A 16,270-nucleotide genomic window follows, 5' to 3' on the forward strand; every position below is an offset into this window, starting at 1 on the left:
ATGAAATAAAAAGCGAAAAGGATGTTATTAATGTAAAGAACAAAGATGGTAAATGATCCTTATATTCCCTTTGTACTTTATCATGTTGAAAAAGTTCCACAACGCCACCCAATGTACGAGCATGCTTTTATAGACTTAAAAGAAACATTGAAAGGTATTGATTGTTCTGTAAATCTATGTGAATCCCAAAATTGAAAGATGATTTGATATATCGTTTAACGTCTAACCAATTAAAAATGTATGGTGTAATTTATATTACACTCAAAATAAAAAGGCCACTCATGTGAAGCTTTTATATTTGAAAGAAGAAACTAAAACACATCATTGTTGGATTAAAGCCTTGAGTAAATTAGTTAGTAGTCAAACAAATAAAAGTGGACCTCAAAAATATTTATGTGATAGATTTTTGTTATAAGTTTAATCAAAGATAAACATAAGAATGCATGTTCTTCTCACAAAGTTGTTAAAACTGAAATACCACTAGAATTTACATACGTTGAATTTGAGAACTTACCAATATACGATGAAAATGTGATGTGATTTACGCTGATTTCAAATGTTTACTGCAAGGTTATGGGATGTGAAGAATGCTATCCAGAAAACGAATGATATAAGGAAAATACCAACAGAATATACATTTTTTTCTGTTATTATATTGTAAAAAGGTACGGATTTAAAACAGATCCGGTTGTGTATAGATTTAAAGATGCGGCTAAGAAGTTCATAAGAATGTTAAAGGAAGAAGCTAAACATATATCAAACATTTAGGAGAAGGTCGTCTGGTATCGGACACGTTAGTTTTTTTTAGTTTGTCACGCTACAAAATAGCTATATCAAATTATTTAATGCACAAAATGATATTTTGGTACCTTGCACACAACGTACTAAAGTGATTTGAAATGTAAAAATTATAATATATATATTTTTTGTAAAAATTCAAAGGAGCATAAATTAGCGTTCTTAAAAAGTGGAGGGTGGTATCGGACAAACATAAAACTATAGAGAATTTGTCTTTTGAAGTAATTTAATAACAGAACAAATTGAAAATACTAGCTGTTTACTTACAGTTCTTACAACACAAACTAGAGTTTTATTACGCTTGAAATAGAGCCTAAAATAAAAGTAAAAATATATCTTGAAATTCGTAGGCTCATCAAGATTTGTTATTTTTTGTTCGGACATAAATCACAATGTAACAGTCTTCCTTCAAAATGTTCATATTGTTCATTAACTAAGTCTTTAAATAAATTGCGCTGTATCCAATTATCAAAAGACTTCCCCACATTATAATGTTTAGTTTTTCAGGAAGTTTCTAAACTAGTTTAAAAATGCTGATATTCTTTGTGGCATTAGGCTAGTTAACTATACAAAGCCTTTTCAAGATTGTTTAGTATTTCTTCTTTTCAAGTTCTACTAGATGTGCCTTTGTTATCCGAGCAGAAAGGCTTTCCTGTTATCTCTTTCCCTTCCGACACGATCTTCTAATGTACTCTAAGGAACACCATATCTTGCACTGGCCGCACGTGCTTCTTTGGAAATAACTTTGTCCATGACCTACTTCATATTTTCTTCATTCCAATTGCCACGTATTTTCAGCATGGTTTCCTGAAAAAGCCAGAAAACATTAAAAACGTCAACGTTACTTAACAGTGTTGTGTCCGATACCACCCGATTCCCTTTTGTCCGATCCCAGCCGAAAGACTTGTAACTTATGAATGCCTATCTACCGGCTTGTAACAACACGAAGGCAACTATATTCCTACATTATAATATATATACACCCTAATAAATGCTGTGATAGCAATAATATATCAACACATTTACTTTGTGAGATAGCAGGCACACAAATCTATCTCCATGCAACTGATCACTCGCCAAAGCCTTGAAGCACGAGAAACACCGCTCATCGGACAAATCCACTATGGCGTGGGTTGGCTAGTTCATTTCGATCAACTAACTGTATGCTTGACAGGTACCGCCATAAGGAGGAAATAACGAAAACTGCTTTTGTCCAGTACCACCCGCTGTCCGATACCAGACGACTTTCCCCTATAGAAAAACTAACGAATTACCTTTAACACGTGAACAGATGAAAGAATGCAAGATATTTGAATACTGCTCTTACTATAAAGGGATATATACACCAGATAATCATAAAGATAAACACCACGACTATATAATTGGAGAATTTGTATTTGGTTTATGTAATAATTGTAATTTAAGATAGAGTACCTAAATTTGCGCCAACGATTATACACAACATATCAGGATATACTTCGCACTTATTTATAATAGAGCTATAATGCAGTAAAGTAATTGTATTTACATTTAATACATAATAACGAAAAACGATACATACCCTTAACTGAAAAGTTTGGAACTATCAAATTAAAATCCAATGATTCAATTAGATTTATGGCATGAAGTTTAGCCAAGTTATCATCAAACCTAACTAGAGAACAAATGACTCATATACAATACTTCTATCCTGATGAAGAACAATTCAAACTTGTTATAAGAAAAGCTGTTTATCGATATGTTTATGTTAGTGACTGGTATAAGTTTAGACATAGAGAATTACCACTAATAGAATCACTTTTCAACAAACTTACCAACACGCATATTAGTTATGAGAACTATGAACATGCAAATACAATATTGGAAGTATTTGAAGTTAATAATCTCGGGCAACACCATGATCTATACAGCGTTGGCCATTTTAATCAATCCAGGGAAATATCCGAAAAATGATAAAACATAGAAGAAATGTTTAAAGTACACGTTATATATTGCTAAGGGGGAAAAAGAATTCCGCCAAAAGTACCAATACCTTCCGCCATAAATGGAGAAGGGGATAATTTTGAAATGTCAAATGGGAACATGGGTCGAGTAATACTCATTCGACAGGTCTTGGAAAATTAACTAACGGTGTACCAAAATATGTTTCATATGGAGCACCAATTTCAAAATGGCCGCCATGTAATAGTTCGGAAACTCCAGTACCTGTAGTATGAAAACCACGGAAGGTAAATGAATGGAACTAAATTGAAATACATAAATATCATAGTGCATACCGAATGATGTGATCCCTGTGATCCCAGCGGCCTACCCGAAGGGATCATGGGGTCCAACTTCAAAATTTCAATGTCTTACCGGTCAACGGTCCGGGCGTACGCTTGACCTACCCAATGCTGTTTGGAAGGCAGACTTCATGGATAGAGAATTGGTGCATTTAGTTAATGCGGATGGCCAGAGTTAAATTTTGATTAGGCCTAACTATTAGCACTGATGTCATATTGTGTGCTTGAGGGACGAAACGGTGTGTACGTATATTCCCCAAATGCTTTCCGAATAACCAGCACGCATTGCATAAAAGTTTCTGTGGTGACGGAGATTAGCAAATTCACACGTTTGTAAGTACCAACAACTGCATTATTCAACAACTTCTTTCGTCCAACGTTCTTTCTGTTTCCGAATCAAATCATACTCAGCCATACAGATATGCGTTACAATTCAAATAAAATTTCACCTTTTTTAGTCACTACAGCTTCATTTTTACAAACAAATGTTTCAACCACACCATAACTATTTGTAAGGTAGCCTTAATTTGCGAATTAAAGTAAAGTTCTCATTTGAACTTTCACGGTTAATTTTCACCCCACTCTCATACAGAGCGGAGGAAGAGATTATTTTGCAAGACTTGGATTTCTCTCTATACATTATGGCAATTTTACTCTAACATTTTTATCTAAGTTATAATATTCTCGAACCTTGGAAGCCTACGTAATTTTCCTATTTAATTTTCGTTACTTTCATTTATCTCTAACCGTATTCATACTGTGGGCTCTAGACGTTTTCTTAGACACAGTAACCATGTCTTGGTTATCATTTTGAAAACGGCGTCTTATGTCGAAAATATTCTTGCAGAAGCTGTTTGATATTCATTTGTCTATGTAACGTAATGTTACTGGCATCAAGTTGCTATTTTAAATTTTCAAATTTGCACCGGATACCTTTCAGTTGGCCCTTGGAATCACCCCGACAACACCTCTCGATGTGCCTTACGTCAATTACCTACTCCAGTTTGCTTGTGTTAATTTATCTCCAATCGCTTTCATACTACGGGTATTAAACCTTTTCTCTGACACGGATACTATGTTTCGGCGGCCTTTTGAGAACACTGTCATTTCACCTCAATCGTTTCCTCCTGCAAGATGTTTGATTTTGCAAGATTTGTCGAATGAGGTACCACCCGACTCATGTCACTATTTGAAATTTTAAAGTTAGCTCCAAGACCCCTTCAGGGAGGCCATTGGGATCACAAGGACATACGATATTCCCTATGATATTTAGGTATTTCGATTTTGCTCCATTCATTTACCTTCTATGGTTTTCATAATATGGGTACTGGAGTTTCCGAACTATATCATGGCGGCCATTTTGAAACCGGTGCTAAATATGAAACATCTTCTGGTACAGCGTTAGTTAATTTTCCAAGACCTTTCGAACGAGTATTACTCGACCCATGTTCCCATTTGCCATTTCAAAGTTACCCCCCGTTACTCCCATTTACGCGGGGCGGGGAGGGTTACTTTTGGCGGAATTGTTTTTTCCCCTTAGCAATATATAACGTGTACTTCAAAGATTTCTTCTGTTTTATCATTTTTCAGATATTTCCGTGGATTGATTAAAATGACCCACCCTGTCATATATATTGCTGCCATATATATGTATATGGTGTTTGAGAACTTAAGTTTTTGTTAGATGTGTTTGAGAGAATTTTAGGGAAACATTCTTAATGCCTATGACCTTGAACCAGCTTTGTGTATATGGCAACGCCAGATTTGGTTTGGGATTCACGGTTCAAGATAACAAATACTAACTGATTATGATATGGTATTCATGATAGAGAAAGTAATAAGAGTCAGTACTTAGCCCAGTCAATACTTAGCCCAGTATAAAATTTTGGGCTAAGAGAAAGTACTGCGGTCAGTAAGGAGTGGAGAGATATATATTGTGTTATGCTTCGAATTATAAATTTTCGATTTATAAACAAATATTTTAAAAATTTACCTATTAGTCTACCCACATATATACTTCAAATAAATTCACTAAATAAAACTAGTTCAAATATGCATACTTTGATACGAAGCAGATTAATATATTTCGTTTTGTTGAAATAAAGGAAGCTGAATTTTCAACCCTAAGCTGTTAGTAATTCTAGACACTTCCTATCAACTACAACTAACTGATGTTGGCTGTTATATAGTTGAGGCTTCTATAAAACGTTTCTCTCTCATGCTAGCTGGATAACGTGAAACGTTTTTCATTTACATATATAAAGTCGTTGTTCAGAAATTTGTATGAGAGAAGAATCTGAATCTAAAATAAACAGACAGATGTTAAGCCACATTTTCGGCCTTAATTAGTCTTTCTCAAGCTGAGATAAAGACATTAAAGAAGCATGAGATACATTTGGCAGAAATCAAAGAATTTCTTGTTTGCTGCAGAAAAGAAAAAAAGAAAACTGTGACTTCTGCACGCTTCCACTCATTATGTAAGTCATGGGCAGATACAAGAAGCAATTCAGCACGCATATATACATGTATATATCTGCATGTATATGCGACTGAGATGGTAGAATATGTATATAAAATTGACAGTGTGCGAGTCATGTACATTATTAAATTTCCTCTTCTGAATAATCACCAATCTGTGAACCGATTTGGTTGAAACGCAAATGTATGTGTGAGCGTACGTAGCAAATAGAACTGCTATAATCTAATCGATTTTACAATAAACTATACACTATGTTATTCTCTCTGTAAAATACCTTAAACTGGCACATTTTATAGAAGATATGGATCAGTTGATGTTTTACATTAGCGATGATAGTGGGGTGTTGGATAATGTCGTTTGTATATAATTTAAGTCAAGTAATGCGGTAAATAATATTCCCTATTGAAGGATGTGCTAGAAAATATAGATGCGGTAAAGTAAGTGAGGGGAGGAAAGGTGTCCGTTAAAGCGAGCGCTTGCATTCTACACTAACCGTCCTTCCTACTTTATTTTACTTCACAACACAAATTCAGACACATACGTCAGTTGTTTCCTCTTGCCAAACATGTCTTCAAAGTCCAAAAATTTTGCTACCCTAGGCCCTGATTTCACTCCTTTCGTGTTGGTTTAGGTAAAATGTTACGATGTAAAACTTTTAGATCTGCAAACTTTGGAGATGGAAAGCAATTTTCAATTTGATAGGACAAATACATGCTGAGATGTTTCAAACAACGTAAACGCCAGAAATCGAAACAATCAAAATTGCGGCAGTCACTGTATCCCCATTACATGTTGAAAAAAGTAATAAATTGTGGTTCTGAAGTAGTCTTATATCGGCTAAACATTTCTGAAAAACAAAGATTTTTTGAAAAGGTCGAGCGGAATTTTCATTTTTTCTCGAATACTTCGCATGGATTGACCCTATTGCATCTTACGTTTGACAGACCGCCATACGGAATTTAAAGTGTAACTTGCCACAAATATCCTCCTTCCTCTTATATTGTAGTTTAGACTATGAAAAGAAGGTTTACGTTTTGCAAGGAGTTTAAATTATGTTATTTCTATATTCGATTTTCACGATTATGATTAATGTATTCGTTATTTATACTACCGTTACCATGTGTATATAAAGAGGTGGTCCACTGTTTACTACATGGCGTCTGATATGTTACAGGAGTGGAACAGATTATTACACGCCACCGGTCTAACATAATATGTGACGTTACGAACTCCTCCGTTGGCTTTATTACATCGCTGAGCTGAAATAGCAAGTGTCTAATAGCAAGCACTTGATTTGAAAAAGTGTCACAATAAGATTTCTATAGAGGAGGTTAGTGTTTGAAGTGCGCTTTACGAAAATCGATACACGCATACCGTCTTAGTCGTATATTCTTTCGGGCCTTACATTTAGTACATTGAGTGCTAGTATAATATGTTGTCTCGCTTTACGTATGTCACCTAAATTTGTTGAACACTTTTTTAATGGAAAAAAATGAAATGAAATGAAATCTTTGAGTTTTACGTCCCGCGGTTGTGCCGATTAGGCTAAACGAGACGGTGATGATGAGTAATGAATGAAATGGTGGAATGAAGAAAGTGGGAGGAAACGGTAGCTTTTTCAGTGGAATTCGTGGTATCAAGTGTACTACGTCTTCCTCTCTATGCATAACAATACACGGATATGTGCATATAAATAATTGTATTAAAATATTCTCGTATGAGTAAGGTTTATAAACATATTTTTGATGAAATTTTGTGTATTTTTAACACATACTGAATTATATATGTATATGCTCAATCAATATCGTGCAAGGACTGGGTTCAAATTTCAAAATATTTAATTAAAATCAGTATAGCACCAGCGTGTACTAAAATGTATCACTATAATAGTGTTAACGCTGATTTAAGAATAAAAAATATCTCACGGGAAAAGTGTGTTTTGAGTTTCGTTTTACCATTTACGAAATATAAAATAGTTATACTATAAAATGCTCGGTTCTTTCTTTTTCGCAGGGAATTGCGACGGTAAGATTTTCTTTATCAGTTAGTATAATAATTGTAACAATTTTAAAGAAAAAATATTTTAATGATACACAGAGCATTTAAAAATAGCTCTGAATTGTTATTTTTCAAATTGAAGGTTTCATTCATAATATTGTGTAATACCTTATAGATATATACAAGATAAATTAGAGTTACTGGTAAGTTTATATCTATTAAATGTACTTTACAAATAATGAGTTTTCAGTACACTTTGAATATTTTGGTATATTTCAGACACTGTAAATTTATTATAAATGTCTTACGTAAATACGAAAAACTATACAATACTTAGAGATCATCAAAATCTTATATTTGACAGCGTTCACAGCTTCACGAATTTTGTTGGGTTAGTGGGTGGTATGGAATTTTGTTACTTTCGTCGTTTAAAATAAAAAGTAATTTCATTACACCATATAATTTGACGCGGACACAAAGACATAACCGAAGCATGCAATACGATTACCATTCCAAACGTTAAATCTAAATTATTTGAATAAAATGAATATTTAGCACTAGACCATGCGCGTAAATTGTCTACAATAATTCTATCCGAATTTATTATTTTGGACTTAAGCATTAACCTCGTATTACACATTATGTGCATTGATCTACACCTTTAGTCCCTTAATCGTAATGAAACTAAGACAGCATTCGATATATGAAATAAGAGCAATGTTCTTTTGTCTTGAATTAGTAAGAAAAGAAATTACTACTATAAGGCACAATGTCGTAATTCAACTTTAAATAAACTTTAGAAAATGCTGAGAGGGGTCACATAAGCAATGAAAGCACTTTATAAGAAAATATATTAAAGATGGAAAGTATTTTCTATTGCTTCCCTTTTTAAGGAAACAGGTTTGTATTTATTTCTAAAGTGCTTGCCATTATTGAGTACATAAACAAGATGAAAAATATACAAAGGAATCTTCTTTGCCTTTGAAGTACGTAGATAAGTATGTGTCTGAGAAGTGTTCTTTGCATATATGTTATCATCAGAATTGGAAATATTCGGGTTTGTTAGTTGCTTCTATTAGTGTTACTAATTGATTTATGTAGTTTATACTCCTTATAACAATACAACATATATTACCTACTATTTATTACATTCATAAGCACTTCCGATTTCTCAGTCACTCGTTGTGTCGTTTTCTAAACATAACTTGAATTTAAAATAGAGCATTAAATTTCATACTATTGAGGTCTTTCCTCATTAATTTGAAAAAACAACAACTTATTCTACTTTTATTACTTACTCCATGAGTATGATCAAGAAGACAAAATATGGAATAAGATTGAAATATAAGATAAAATTCATAGATACTGATGGAAAAGTGGAAAATTTACATGCATAGACGCATAAATAGCAATTGTACACATAAAACAATTTTCTTATTTCTAACTAGAAAAAATGTTAAATCTTAACTAAGTGGTTACGTATTACAGTTATAAAACTGAAAAGACAAATTGAATAGAACTTTTTGATTATTCGGCAATTACGTAGGAAAATACACTATTCCGCTATCTATAATATGCATTTAGAGTAGATGATTACATAATATAATTTATAATTGTGGAACGATATAAGAATTGATATATCGTGTTTGGTTAATTGTCGTTTTGTTGACCTTAACGTTGACTCATGAATGCGAAGGGAAGTAGTTAACTCAAGAAGAGAGAGAAACTTATATTAAGTAGTATTATAATTCTGGAGTTAATGAATGAATGAGAGATAATATGGAAAATCAGGAATTACTGTTACCTCCCCCTTCTCTATACCCCATGTAAAATACGTAAAGAAATTTCTTTCTATACTGTTTACATACCTGTATCTATGGTCGAAATCGAAAAGATATAAATTACCACTTAGAGAGGTTCTGTGCTAGATTTCAGTGTCTCAACTCGAGACGAGCACCGCGAGCAGCAACACAGCAAATACACGTACACATAAGCTGGGCTACCAATCCTCTCCAAATACTCTGACGCCAAACTCATAGAAATTAACAAAAAAAACCTTACATATATTTTACACTTTTCCTATACGCAGAGCCCGAAACGGGTCTCAACGACTCAAAAATACATGTCTTAAAATTTGGGAATACTTTAATGTGTACAAATGAATTGCCTTCTAATGGTTGACATGAGGAAATATGTAGATTTTCTGACACTACAAATAAGTCAGCCATGAATATAAAAAATACACCAACTTTAGCATGTCGAAATGATCTACTTGCACGTTTCCAGTAGTTTTAACCGATTAGTATGTAGCGCGATCATTGAAGCAATTTTTGGAGTTGATGTACTTGTATGTCAAAGTTAACCGCTCGTCGATTATCTCTTGTTAACAAAGTTCCTAATGCTGCAACTTTGTCGCTTGATATAGAAATTAAAAAAAATGTCACCAACTGGTTTAATTATCATTATTATAGTAGGGATTTAGAGACATGTTAAATGTTGTCTAACGATTAAACTATTTTCATTTTTTCTAGCTTCTTGTTGCAATATGTTTACCGTTTTTATTGCTAACGTTGTTGGCAGCACTGCATATAATGATTACGAATAGAGCCCATAAGAGCAAAATCGAAATCATCACACTCATGTGGCAATATACTTCTTTTTTAAACATGATCCGCCTCATGCAGAGTCGTTTGGACATATGATTAGTGTGATACTAAAAGCCTGACTACTGCAGAAAACATATGTTAGTCAACCGCTTTAGTATGTCACCAATAACCCGTCAGACCGACTCTCCATAAGGCCTGGTAATTCTTGATTAAAATTTTCGACAATACGATTTTAGAAGCCGGAGTTTCCTATTACTTCTTTCATAAACACATTACTAATGTGCATTAATGTTTAGTAATATGTGAGTTAGAAACGATTTCGAAACAGTGAGTTATTCTTCCCCTTGGATGTCCATCTGACATAAATTCTACAATTATATTTAATGCAAAAAGGAATATGCATGTTTCCTAAAGTATAATATCAAAACAGTTGTTTGTAAAAAATTCGTGCAAATTGATTATACGGATCCGCACATTCATGCAAAGCATACTTGTTTCTACATTCATTTTGTGCAGAATCAAAAAAATGAGTTGTCCACTTGTATTCCCCGGTGCAGATTCACTTTAACAGGTTTTGCGCAAAACACCAAAATCTTCTGCGTGGCCGCTAAAAAGCACGATTCCTATCTTACCGAGTGAGGGCAGGAACGCAGCAGGGTGTTCAGAGTGGTATTGCAGGGGTGCGTCTGTATGGGCGGGTGAGCGGTGGGGAGAATACCTGTAAATTAGTATTGTGGGAAAAAACTAGGGCTTGAAAATACAAATATAATTTTTTGGCATTATTCAGGAATACGGTTCTACCAAAGCTTGATACATTTCTTACCATTTTATCTTAAGTTAGAACTTTGTCCAAGTATCTTTTAGCAGATCATGCAAAAAACCCCATTACTACTTACACACTGGCTTCAGAGGGGCTCAATATAAATACAGTGTGAACGTATGGCATAAAACAGGAACCAACATATGCTAGGTTGCCCCTAATAGGTAAGATTTTTTTAAAGGAAATCCATTTGAGAAATAACATTGTCAAACTATTAGGTCACTAATATGAGGAATAAAATTCTTTGTGCTTTTCCGTAGCTACATTGAACTCGGGAATAATTTTTGTCACCATCAATCTTAGGTACGATTCCACATTAAGATGATTTCGCTTTCAAGTTTCAATACTGCAGAGAGCGGAAAAGGACAGTTAAAATTTTAAAGCTCACTCGCCGGCAATCGAACCCGGAACGAGTAAACCAAAGGTGAACGTACTAACAGCTAGATTATCTGGGAGGATACCACTGAGGCACCTATCTCATGATTTCCGCGGATTTTGAAAAATAAACGGCAATCTCCGTTTCCCGAAAACTTCTAGAAGAGGTTAAGGGAAGAGGAAGCAAAGATTTAAAAAAAGCAGAAAATCTTTGCTTAGCTCATAAATTATAACAAATAGAAAAAATGATCAGGAGCAATCTTGTTCCTCATAAAAGGTTACATGTAATCATACTAGTGAGTATTAGAGCGCACATGTTGAAGTCGGGATTGGACGGGGCACCAATTACTCTAAAATGGATTCCACTATGAATTACTAAAAACAAGAACTTGTATCTCCGCACATCAGTATATTTATTTTGTACTTATTACTATATTTATTTTTCAACATTTAGGATTTCACTATCTTGAGCTTTCGACATCAAAGATCATTTACGAAGTTACATGAGGGATGACGTCCTTCGGCGAGCAGACAATGCCGATAGGGAAGGAAGAAAGGATTGCGGAAGGTAGAAAACGGCCTGGGACCTAGAAGTTAGGTACCACCTCGGCAGTTTATTCGTGTTAATTAGAAAAACTCAGGAAAACCTCTTTCAGGATGGCTGGCCTGAAACAGCTTTTCCACTTTTTCCAAAGGGAATCGAAACTCACTCCAATACACTGTGAAACAAGTGAACTAGGTACTGAGTTGGTCACAAAGTCTGGAGGTAATATCAGCTAGTTGAGATTATACTCAATATTATGTATAACAAAAGTAAGAAATCACACTTTGATTCATCAGTTCCCAGCATTTAGTGAGGTACCTGAGACTTAACTCAAATGACGTCACGTTGTCTCGCTTTTTATGCATACTACCCTGAGATTAATCTCAAAATCTTGAGTAAAGAGAAAGATCTTACTTTTATGCATATCACCCAATGTCATTCCTTCGAAAAAAATTTCACATTGTAATTTACCTACAAAGCTTGTTTTAATAGTACCGTCTGCTGGAGTCAACCCATTATAGATAGTTATATGTCGTTACGTTGTGTTATGCAATTGTATTCCACGCTTCAGATTCACTTTAAGAGATTTTCTGCGAAAACACCAACAAACCTCTGGCAATTGACCATTAAAAGCCCGAATGCTGTCTAGCCGAGTCAGAGAAGAGTGCGGAGGAGGGTACCGTAGGAAACAGAACGTCACTTTAAAGAATCTTCTGCAAAACACCAACCAACCTGTGCTAGATGGCCACTGAGGAGCATGAATACTATCTAAGAGAGTCAGGTTTGGAGCAGAGAAGGAAGCCGTCGCCGTAGGGTGGGGTACGTCCGTAAGGAGCACTTGCGTAAGCGGTGGTGTGTACACACGAAATCGAGAATTGTGGAAATTAACTCTTCAAAATACAAAGATATATTTTTTCTGCATTATTCAACCAGACGGTTCTACCGAATTTTTACACATTTCTTACATTTTTAGAATTGTATTCTGTTGGCAGAGCAAGCAATAAACGAGGACCTCGATTAGTACTTCCAGACTTCAGGAGGGCTCACTATTAACACAGTGTGAACATATTGCATAAACACTACAGTGCATAAAACACGAAACAACTTCTGCTAGGTTTCCACTAAAAAGCACGAATGCTATTTTACCGATGCAGAACAGAACCGTAGCAGGGCTTCGGTTCTCGACGGTGACGATGACGATGACCGGCTTTACACATGATGCGTCCGTAGAGGCAAGGTAACTCAGCGACCGGGATTGACGCATAAACGAGGGTAGTTGAAGAGCACACAAATACAAAACTTCCACTATCGCTTTAAATCCATTCCAATATGCTGTTCGTGCATTGACAGTAATTGCTTATATTCACACTGTCTTTATTTCACTAAAGATTTTCGCTTGTATTTTGTTCATAAATTTTCTCTATTAGAACTGCTTGTTCGAGTGAACCCATTTTTTACAGTTATTCGAAAGTTACATCGACTTGTGCAATTGTGATCCCCGATGCGCTTCCGTGTGAAAATAACAAAGCTGTGTTAGATGGCAACTAAAAAGCACAGCTGTAGCCGACTCAGAGCAAAAGCACATGAAGAGGGACCCGGTGCGTTTGAGTATTTAGGGAGCAGGTGCGTCAGCGAGTATGGGTATATGAGTAAACGAGTATTCTTGGAACCTACTACTTTCGGAACCTACTACTTTTTTTGGTGTCATTTTTTCGTTACAGTGATGTTTTCACTTTAATTTCCCATGCCACTCACTTTAAGAGGTTTTGTATGAAAAGTCCAACCAATCAAATACGTCATTGGACGTAGAAATTTGCAATATATTATAGCTAAAGGAAACTTCTAATCTTTAATAACACTGATATGCACTCTGCAACTTTTTTCTGTTGTTTTGAAATTTGTTACGTGAAAATTTAAAAAAAATCATGCGTTTTAAAATGACAACGATATATATAGGAGAACGCAAAAATGACTTGGGTTCGAAAGGGTTAAACGTAATATCTTCGAGAAGAGTGTAATATGTGTTGGAACAGGCTGCGTGTTAGGTATGTATTAAACATGCGTAAAAAAGGTTTATTTTTAAAATACGTTTTGTTTTTTTTATTTCTAGGTTGCTTATTTTTGCCTTAAGCTAGGAAACTTAATTATTGTGGGAACTATTTAAATGAAGGACAATGTACGTAAATTTTATGTACTGTTTTGCATTGATGGCAAAGGATTTCAGCTGTAATTTCTGTAATGTTCCTTAATATGGTAATTTAAGTTAATAAATCCTAGCTGTGAATGCAGAAACTTGCAGGTACTGTGACTTAAAGTGCATACGGAATATCACTAAAATTAAACACCAAACATCAAATATTGATTCATGCACGTAAGCTTATATCGCTTACCTCGGATAAACAACAGACTTCTAATATCAAGTTTCAAAAGACTATGATGTTTTTCTAATATCAATGATAGTAACCATCTATGCTCTAACTAGACGTGTAATATTCTAAACTAATAGAAAAAAGTATGCAACTTTAGTTACAACCTTTGTTAATATGTGCTTCCTAAATTATTAACTTTAAATCACCATATAACAAAATAGTGCATTACTACGTGGGTACCATTCCAAACGGAAGCTCATGCGGTTCGGATTACACGTCAAGCAGTAGATTCCGTGTCATACAGCGTTGCCACTGAAAGGGACGTTATACTCAAAATCGACACTCAAGAGCTGAAATCCTCAACCAGCAATGCAAAACTCACAAATAATTTACATTTGTTGTCCTTCATTTAAATGGCCCGCCGCAATTAACTTACCAAATCTCAAGTCATTGAGACAAATAATAAGTAAGGAATAAATAGAAATACACAATAACAGATTTATTCTACGAAAAATTTATTTAAAAAAATATAAAACTAATACAAAACTAATACACATGAATCGCACAGGGGCTGTATTTGGAAGTCAACGCCTATGGGGGTATCACCATTGATCTTAGCGATCGCGAAAACTATGGATTTGATACTAATATTTGTCATTTTGGACTATTCCTTTACGTCTCTGTATCACCCCCCGCTGACTCCCGGCCCGCATACTTGCAAGTCATCGCTAATGGAAACGTCAACATTGATTTCAGCGACCGCGAAACTTTAGATTTGACATTAATATGGGTCATTTTGGTTTACTTTTATATGTCTTGGTATCTCACACCCCCCCCTTTCCGGTGACCCCGGCCCGGAGCCGAATAGCGTGAATTTGGAAGTTAATAAGACTGGAGTTTCACCATTGATTTCAACGAAAGCAAAAATATGAATTCGACACTAATATATCAACTGGTAGAGCGTTCGCTTCGCAGTCGGGAAGTCGTGGTTTCGAATCCCGTTGCCTACCATCCTGACTGAGGTTTCCTGGGTTTCCCTCAGTCCTGCCAGGTACATGCCAGGATTGTACCTACTAAACAGGCCCTGGCTGACACCTTCCCAAATTCTTTACATTGCTAATGTTGTTGGATATCCAATGTAAAATGGCCTCTGAGCTGTATCTGGAGATTGTTAAATAATTAAATAAATATCGGTCATTTTCTACTAGTTTTACATGTCCCGGTATACCCCCTGAGACCCCCCTGGTTCGAATTTCGACAAAAACGTTTAACTGTGGTCTCGAGCCTGGAAAATGTAGTAACACTAAGTCAATTTGTCTGGTTCCCAAGCCGGTTCCGGTAAACTCCCCCTGAGACCCAACTGTTTCGAAATTTAAAAAGACGCTTCGTCTTGATCTAGGGTCTGGGCCAAGGCAACCCTGACCAAAATTTGTAGCTCACGATCCACTCGTCCTGTTCCCTGGCCGCACACATACAGACAGAGAGACAAAAACATAATTACAATATAAGTAATGCAGGATTGTGAAGTGCTGCCGTTGGATAACAGAGTAACGATTATCTGTCGTTATAATTGTTTGAATATGTTGAGCATTTTAAATTAATAATTTATGGTAGATGGAGTAACAGTAGAATAAGAAGTTGTAGAATTTCACCCCAATCGTCGCACGTTTTGTAACACATTGCATTAAAACATTAGTAAATGTAAAACGATAGGGTGCAGTATGGTGTAAAATTAGTTTAATCTGAAAAGTCGTTAAACATTTTCAACTTTCGTATTGATTTGAGGTATTTGTGCCTGAAGAATAAACTAAAACTTATAATTTACTTTAAGTAATTCCCCCTAGAGTAGTTTGTATTGTATCTCAAGGTGCTTCTTTTACGTAAAGTCTTTGAGAAAAAATAATTCAATTTAGAGTTAATACATTTTACAAATTCTCATAATATGCGCACAGTATTTTAAATTGCTCAATTCTACCTATAAGTTTAGTGAATTCTAAAT

The sequence above is a fragment of the Thermobia domestica genome, chromosome 4, assembly GCF_964235325.1.
Source record: "Thermobia domestica chromosome 4, izTheDome1.hap1.1, whole genome shotgun sequence".
Taxonomy (NCBI): Eukaryota; Metazoa; Arthropoda; class Insecta; order Zygentoma; family Lepismatidae; genus Thermobia; species Thermobia domestica.